Genomic DNA, 9,025 nt, shown 5'->3' on the forward strand with positions numbered 1-9,025 from the left:
GAAATGAGTATTTCTGACAACTAAGCCTGAATCGTACTTTTTTATTTAATATCTAGTTATTATAGAATATGTAGGCTTATAACTCATGAGTGTGTTGTTGTTTGCTTTGTTTTATTATACTCGTAAATACTCCTGGTTTGACCTGGTGGTTAGGACGTTCTTCTCGCATTCTGCGGTCACGGGTTCTAATCTCTTCACCAAATTCCTTTCAGTCATAATGTGACGTTCAATCCCGCTATTCGTTGATAAAAGAGTAGCCCAAAAGTTGGCGGTGGGTAGTGTTGACCAGCTGCCTTCCCTCTAGTCCTTCACTTCTAAATTAGGGACAGCTAGCGCAGATAGTTCTCGAGTAGTTTTGCGTGAAATTCAACAAAACAATATTTGTTTTTATCGGCAAGGAAGAAGCATATTTGCAATTTTCCAAATTAAACATTATCTGTTTAGTGTGCCATCTTAAGGTGAAAACTTGATTTAAAGATTTGGTGGTCGTATTCTGCCAAATGCGTAGAGAAGTCGTGTATTTCATCACTTTGACCGTGGTTTAAAAGAAAAAGGTAAAACTAATAATATCAAGCACAACAAAATAATTCTGAAGTAAACCAACTGTATTTTATCAAAGCTCTTTAAAGTTGAATGCACCATGTTCAACTTATGTGAGTAGTGTTTTCTTAAGTGTAATGACATCGTAAGGAGTACGACTACGACTGAGTACGAGTAGTGTTGATTTCTTTCTTTCACCATTTCAGTACTCTGATTTGCAAATTGCAGTACGAAGGTTATCAACGAAGCATATGCTATCTTAGACTTACACTTAACGTGAAGGTGAAGCTCATTTATCTACACTAACACTTTTACAGCAAAAAGAAAATAACAATTACAGTGATAATGTCCTACCAGTACCAGCTTAGATAAGGATTCGAAAAATTTAATATTAATAATTAAGTTTAAAAGTATGACTAGGAGCAGCTTGACTGGAGAGTCGAGTAGTTCAGTAACCTTTGGCTTGAGTTTGTGTTGTATAACTATAATTTAGTATAAATTATTATTACTAATTATTTTAAACCAATCAAATAAAAAAGGCTTAAATACGTTAGTTATTGATACTAGTGTTTTATTTTTAGACAGGTTGGTAACTTAAGGGTATGACCTGGTAATAGTATAGTGGTTGGCACATTAGCAGTTTTTATTGTATTTGTAAATGTGTATGAAATTATGTGTACTAGTACTAATAAACTAATATGACAATAAGTAAATAACGTAACTATGTAGTATATAATATAGCTATTAATATTATTTATATTTATAAATGAACTATACATACCATATGTTCAGGAATGAAATTAGATAAAAAGTAAATAATGAAAATCTGAGATTTACTATGCTATGTACATTCAAATTCTGTGGAAAGAAGAATAGCTTATATAATGAGTAAAATGTAAGAGCAATTGAATTGTCTTCCAAGTATAGTATAATTAATTTTACTTGTTATAATTCAGCATATTTTATATTTCTCCTTTTTTTTTATTATGCCTATGGTTACATAGTCTAAATAAAGTGTTACACAAACTTATGATAATCTTATTGTGGTTAAAGTCAAAATTCTTTTAAGAACAACCAAGTACATGAAATTATGTGTAGCAATAAAGTGATACAGTAGTGTGGTAGTTAGTAAATAACATAACTATATAGTTATAGTATACAATGTAGCTATTAATTATAAGTGAACTGTACATGCCACATGTTCACCAATGAGGTTAGAAAATAAATAAATAATGAAAATCTGAATTTTACTCTGCTATATACATTCAAAATTCTGTAGAAAGAACTGTTTGTAAAATGATTAAAAGTAAAACTTAAGAACAATTGAATTATCTTTCATGTATGATGTGATGAGTTTTACTTATTACAGGCCAGCTATAATTATATGCCTAAAATATAAAAGCATTCTTAGTAGAATCATGTGTTCCAAACACCTTGGTATTATCAGCTAATTTGGAAATACTGCTGCCCAAGAAGCTTCTTAGATGTTCATATTATTGTAATGTTATTCTTTTGTTCATGGGTTCTTTTAAATTTTCTGGTGAAAATAATTCAGTGTTGTAACTCATAGGCATGCATTACAAATGATAATAATTAACATAGAACAAATTATCTTGTACTATACAAGTTAATACATTTGATAGCAAACACAGATCAAAATACTTCATGAAAACATGCTGACTGATTCAACTCTCCATCTTAAAAAACTCTCCACACTTCACACCTGACCTTATTTATGATCTAGTTTTATTACACTACAAAAAACTTCATATCCATAGAATTTTCTAGGCATTCTATGCTCTCTAGCTAACAAATTACAACATTAAAAATATAGCTTACAACAATATCTAAAACAGACCTCCAAGAGACTAAGCAGTTCACATTTTATCAATGAAAAAAAAAAAACCATTCATCTTCACTCTTTTGTTGTTTTCTATCCTCTTTTCCTACTAATTTTGTAAGCATACTATACAACTAATTCATATCTGGTGAGGCACATTATCAAAGCATTTTGAAAGTCAAAGAACAAATCATCATCTAGAGAAATCCTGTATGAAAAATAATAATAATCTGACTAAAAATTAAAATCTGGTAAGTTGATAAGGCAAGAAAACGTTATCTTAAAAGATTCGATGATGAGGAACCCACTTTGAGACTAATAATGCTTGTGAACAGCTTGAATGGGTAATGAAGAACTACTTTAGTATAAGTTTAACATAACAGCAAGTGGTACCTGATGATGACAAAACCTTGTCGAAACATTGTACATTTGCTGTTATGTTAAACTTGTATTAAATACTTTCTTTATTATCCATTCAAGCCATCTCCAAGCATTATTTATCTTAAAAGATGCTTCTATGATCATTGTTGAATGCTAACTTTCTAAATTCTTTTTGAAATGACTTCTTATATTAGATTCCAAAATTTTCAAGTAACAAAAGCAAACTAATAGACTTATAGTTTCTCAGATGTTCTTTTCTTTCAAGAGATGTGGATCATGTTAGTAGTTTCCAATTATTGCGAATTTCCACAGTGTGAAGAGACTTTTGAAAAACAATTGATAAGCATTCAATGACCCTTAGCTAAGCTTCTTTAGAGTTTTGGCTATATATATATATATATATCTTAAGAGTCAGTTGCATTTGTTTTCCTAGAAGTTTTTTAAGCTTTCCTAAATATTACTATCCCCGTCCCACTGAACATGCTCACCCTTTTAGCCATGAGTGTGTTATAAAGTGATGGTCAATCACACTATTCATTGGTAAAAGAATAGCCCAAGAGTTGGCAGTGGGTGGTGATGACTAGCTGCCTTCCCTCTAGTCTTACACTGCTATATTAGGGATGGCTAGCTCAGATAGCCCTCATGTAGCTTTGCGTGAAATTCAAAAACAAACTAAATATTGCTCCTTTTTTTAAAGTAAGTAAGATATATTGAAAAAATCCTTCTCAGCTACTAAAGAAATTTCTGTAGTTTCATGCCTTTTTATTTATTTTAACATAACATAATAAAATGTTTTGGGACAACATTGGTCTATCTCGGCTGTTTCATCCTCTAAACTAGATTAAAATAATTAAAAAATCTTAACGCCAGCCCTATACATTTTGTAAACTAGGCGTTTTTCTTTTACTATTGAATTAGAAAAATAACACTGGCCAACAAGTCATTTTCATCAGATATAGTTATAGGTGGGCTAGATAGCTCTTAGGACGCTGATTCCAAATCTGTTTTTGTTTTCCTCTAGCTGCTAGTGCATCAAGTTTTCATGATGAGACCAATCAAACTTAAAAGGTTATTGTCTTAATTATATTTTAAGTTGTTGTACATTTCTTTTTTCATAAGTGTGTACTGTATAAATTAACCAAGTGTATGGTGTGTATAATGTTTGTGGGAATTATACTGAAAAATGAATAAAGTTGTAACATTAACTAGCCTAATGTGTGATTATTACCTAAATTGTGCTGAAATTAACACCAATCATATTTTCATAACTAGATGTGGTAGAAGAAAGCATGTATTGAACTGGGAGGTAATAAATTTTAAATTATTCAACCAGCATGATGTGGGTCTTCTTTATCATAATGCATTTAAAGTTGTCATTTCTTTTTATAAGGTTTGAAAGTTGATCATTATGTATGCAATAAAGATATAATTAGGAGCATTTTTTCAATAAGGCAATTTTAAAAATATCTTTGGCAACCTGTTTTAAGATTCTTTACGAATGAAAACTTTCAAATGCTGTCATTTTATTTGACCATTGGTTGGAATAGTTCATTTGTTTTAGGTCAAAATGTGTAGAGTGTTAGCAAAAGTCTTTACACTTATAGATGAAGTGAATGATGAATTTAGGAATTGAACCTCAACAATCGTCTCTCACAATGGTCACATAATGTTATGTATCGATTATGTACTAGCCACAAGGTCAGTCTTCATATTTATTTTTCACTTGATCAAATAAAAAAACAGAAAAGAGATTGCAACTTTTCTTTTTTGCATGCCATATTTATTAATAATTTCAAATTTAATGAAGCTTCAAAGTACATTCTCTGTAGCCTTTACCATTTTTAAGGTTAAACTATCAACAATACTACACAATGACATCATCAACTTTACTGTACATAATTGGCAATCAGTGATTTCTGATTGTGATATGATTGGTAAAACTGTAGTAATATTTTCTGTTGTTTCTGTTACTATCGAGTTTTTTCCGCCCCATTCCTTTTGCCACCTTTTTCCTTCTTTCCTTCCCAATTAGGACCTGAATGTTGTTTTCCATGCCCTTAGCCTTCCTCCATTTGAACTTTTGGCTTCCTGTTCCTTATACCATCTCTCCCTTAAAACCTATTTCCTCCTCCTTTTCACCTCTATTTGTTGAAGTTCTGACATGTATGTCATTGATTCTTCATGCATTTTTTTCCATTGCTCCAATATTTTTCACTGATCTTTATCTTCTCTCTGATCCTTATCATCTTCTCTGCCCTGTCCGTGCAGTCCATTGTTATTTGGCCCACATTGCTCCTTTTTGTGGTTCCCATTCTTATCTCTTCATTCCTTGGAATCTCTCCTCTTCCTACAGTCTTTCTCCCATTAACCTTACTAGGTGGCTTCATCAACTCATATAGTTAGTGTATTCTTCTTTAGATGGGGATGATCATTGGCACTTCCAGGTATCCTTACATCAAATGCATCATCTTACGTTCTCTTTGGCTGCTCATGTCCATCGTTCATTGGAGGAGATTATTCAGGCTGGTATGTGGACAATCCCTCACACTTTTGTAACATATTATCTTTGTCATCTGGTCAGTTTTTCTTCTTCATTGGGCTATATGCTGCCTCTGATCACCATTCTATATACATCTTATTGGCTCTTACTTTGTAAGTTCTCTCTCTTTTGTAAATTACTTTTATAGGGCCCTGTCATGCCTTACTGAATTCCACTCAATAGCAAGTGGTGCCTTCCAGGGTATACTCATCCAAAATCCACACAATGGAGGGTTATCAAGGCCTGATAAAGTGCTCACTTGTGAGATTGAATGTTCCACAAGTCTGATAGAGATATCATCATGATGGTCATTATCTTAAATAAGACCTTATCCAGACTATCATGAGTAAAGAAGACAGGGAATCCCTGTTCATCCTCCATGCCCAGTTTAAAACCTAGTGCTGGCCTGCTTTTAAAAATAAAGATTTTGTTGTCACCTGTTGCACTGTCTTATAGTGATCTGCTCCTCCAGACTTCCCAGTGCATTTTCATCCCCCCTTTTCTTCTAGTGCAGCATGGGAGTCCTTGCCACTCACTAGTTCCTAGCCACTGGGGTTGTAGACCATGGAGGATTCCTCCTGAGTGTAACCAATTCCACTCAGTAGAGAGTAGGGTAGTGGTGTTCTGTCAGTGTAGTACAGTTCATCCCTCTGGCTGGCTTTTCCCCATCCAAATAAATCTTGAGTGTTGAGCTCATGAGTAGTCTGTTGTTGGATTGGTGCAGGACTACTCAACATAAGCCCTCACTCAGTTTGTAAGGCAGATGTTATTTTCCCATTTTGCTTTTCTGGGATTGAGGAGAAGATGGTAGGGACCCTACTCCTACCATGGACCAGATTAAAAATTCTTGATGATGCCTGGTTTTGGACTGAAGTTGACCCAACACTTACGGTCTGATGCACCCTAGCCACACTACACAAATAGCACTTCTGTAAGCCTGATGCAGGTTCTGGACTGTGCATGTCTTTTCTGCCTATCCTAATGACATGTCTCTTCTTTATAGGTGAAGAGTATACCCTGGTACAGATGAGGCACAATCTCTTATGTGTGTGCCCCTGTAGTGTGTCTCACTCCATGGGTTCCATTTGAGGAAGTTAAGTATTTTATCAGAAGTTAACATTTTTAAACATTGAAAATGTATTTCTCACACTTCCTACCTGTCCTCCCCACTTCTGGTATATCTTTTCTTGTCTAGTCTCAAAGTGATGATTGAACAATCAATATAGAGGGAGTCAGCTGTGTTAGGAGGGTGTGTCACACTCCTGTTGGTGGACGGTTGTCACGTACTCATTTGCATGTAACAACACAGCAAAATCACATGGAAACACAAGGCTATTGGCAAGCAAAAACGTTTATATATAGAGGGCAGTGTTGGAAAATGTTAACTTACATTCCTACTTAAATTTTGTTGTCTATACCTAACATGTGAAACAAAAATAAATTGAATACTCCTGATGTTTTGCTACCCCATAAACTCCAAATTAGGTATTTTGTACCTAGTCAGTAACTCATTTTTATAATGTCATTAGTTCTGGTATGCACTAAAAAATAACATATTTTATAGTTCTTGCTACTAGTTATCCTTTTTCACAACATTCTAAATTTATGTAACCAATAAGCAGTTTCCAAGTCCTAGTTTTCCCTTACTACCATCATATACTTACTTTTCAGCATACTTAACGAGTTGATGCCCTAGAAATGCATTCAAATCTTTTTATTCCAAATTGTTTTTTCACATATACCTAATACAGTATAGCTTCCTGCATTTTCAGCATTAATCTCCTGCCATTTTACAACTTAGTGGGACAGTTTTCTTCTTCTTCTAACACTAGGAGTATCCTTCATTTTAAAATTTAGCTGTTTTGTGCATTTAATAATTTCCTCCCTAATCTGCTGCTTTCATTGATTTATTCTGCAATTTTTGTCTGATTTCCTCTTTTTCTGAGTCCAATAAAAATACATTTAAAAATCTCCACTAAATTGCTTTGAGCTTCTTGAATACAACAGATTAACCTAAGCTGCTTTAACAAATCCCACAAACTGTGAAATTCCAAAAAAAATTGTAATATTACAAAATGTAAAAGAAAAAAAATACAACAAAATCATGTTTGTATATTTTTATGTAACAAAAAGTCATTTTCAGTTTGCATTATTACTGATACCATCTTCATAGCCGATATTATAGTGCCATTATTACTGAATACCTAAATCTGTGGTTTCCAAACTGTGTGTGTCATGGTAAATTTATAGGGATGTCGTGAGAGTTTCACCAAGCAAAGAATAATTAAGAACATGAAAATATATATTGCATGTGGCAGAAGGGGTGTCACGCAAATCAAAGTAAGTGGGTTAGGGTGTCATCAGTGAAAAAGGTTTGGGAAACACCAACCTAAACTTTGCACTATTTACTTCATTATACTCCTAACCATTATAACTAAAACAAAAATATATAAAATTTTAGAAGTGAACAAAAAAAAGAACCACAGAAACAAAAAAATTACCCTCCTATTTTCAAATTATGTATAGAAAAATAAAAGCAATACCTCAAGTAATGTAGTTTACACTGAAGTTTTAAAACACCTAGCCTGAAATACTTGACCAAAAATAATAAAGTTTTAAGTTTAATTTTAACCTAATTATCCTACTCTTAACTTACAAACTGGTGTTTCATCTAAAACATCATATTTATGTAATACCTGTACTGGTGGTGTGTTACAAATTTAAGACTCTTCTACCACTTACCAGTCTTCAGTCATAGAAACTAAAACACTTCAACAGGTAATTGGAAACATTTTTTAAACTTAACTTTTCTCAGACTTTTGTAGTATATGAATAAACCATGAATTTCTGTCCTCTTCTAGTATTTTATTATATATTCTGAATTTATCCTCTCTTCTGTATATGGTAGGTTTCACATAATATGTGGTCAACAAAGCCATTATGTTCATTTCATTCTAGCTGCTTTTGCTGCTTTGTAAATCTCTGGAGGGTATTGCTGTAATGTTGCACATTATACAAGAATTTAGACAGTAGTGTCCTCCAATGGAAGGTTATGTGATTTCTTGAGGCTACGACTTCTCTTATGTTTCAGTGGCATTGACCAACAATGACATAAGTGGTTCATGCATCTAAAAAATATAGTATTATAGATTTTTACATGTAACATATTTAAATATAGGCCATCACATCCACTAAACTAAACTTTAAGATAAAAGCATGCAAAGCTAGCCCTTTTCATTCAAATATTCTTCAAGCTTTCACTTAAGCACCGTTACATATACTACATGTATCACATTTGAAGGTAACCCATTCCAAAGGCCAACCACCCTGTTAGAAAAATAAAATTGTCTTAAGTAGAGATGACTCCTACCCTGCAAAAAATTTGTACTGTATTTTTCAGAATATAAAATGCACTGGTATACAGTTGCATTTGAAAGATATTTATTGAACAAAAATTAAATTTATTACTTTCAAAATTAGTATATATTGTTCTAAACACAAAAGAGCTCAAAATAAGAAAATACCGTAAATCAAAAAAAGGTTTACTGTTATTTATTTTGGTTCAAAACCTACAAAATCTTCATTGCTTTCACTGTAATTTATTTTTTTATTATTTAGAGAGCATTATAAATAGTTATGTTTTTAAAAGAAAAAAAACTACTATTATTATAAATAACACATTCAATTGAACCAAACTATGCATGCCTATTTAAATATATTTACAC

The 9,025-nt window shown here is 32.6% G+C and overlaps 1 protein-coding gene across 4 annotated transcripts in view; it reads left to right on the forward strand.

Annotated features, from left to right (window-relative positions):
• Positions 1 to 344: 344 nt before the first annotated feature.
• The window catches only part of LOC106463943 (E3 ubiquitin-protein ligase UBR2-like), a 67,379-nt gene continuing 58,698 nt past the window's right edge, over positions 345 to 9,025 (forward strand). For 2 of the 4 annotated variants that reach the window (XM_022391576.1, XM_022391577.1), the window contains exon 1: positions 345 to 822. The gene's annotated coding sequence lies outside the window, so the exon portion shown is untranslated. The remainder of the gene's footprint in view (positions 823 to 9,025) is intronic. The other 2 variants (XM_013924032.2, XM_022391578.1) reach the window with 1 other exon arrangement.

Source organism: Limulus polyphemus, unplaced genomic scaffold (assembly GCF_000517525.1).
Source record: "Limulus polyphemus unplaced genomic scaffold, Limulus_polyphemus-2.1.2 Scaffold1524, whole genome shotgun sequence".
Classification (NCBI taxonomy): domain Eukaryota; kingdom Metazoa; phylum Arthropoda; class Merostomata; order Xiphosura; family Limulidae; genus Limulus; species Limulus polyphemus.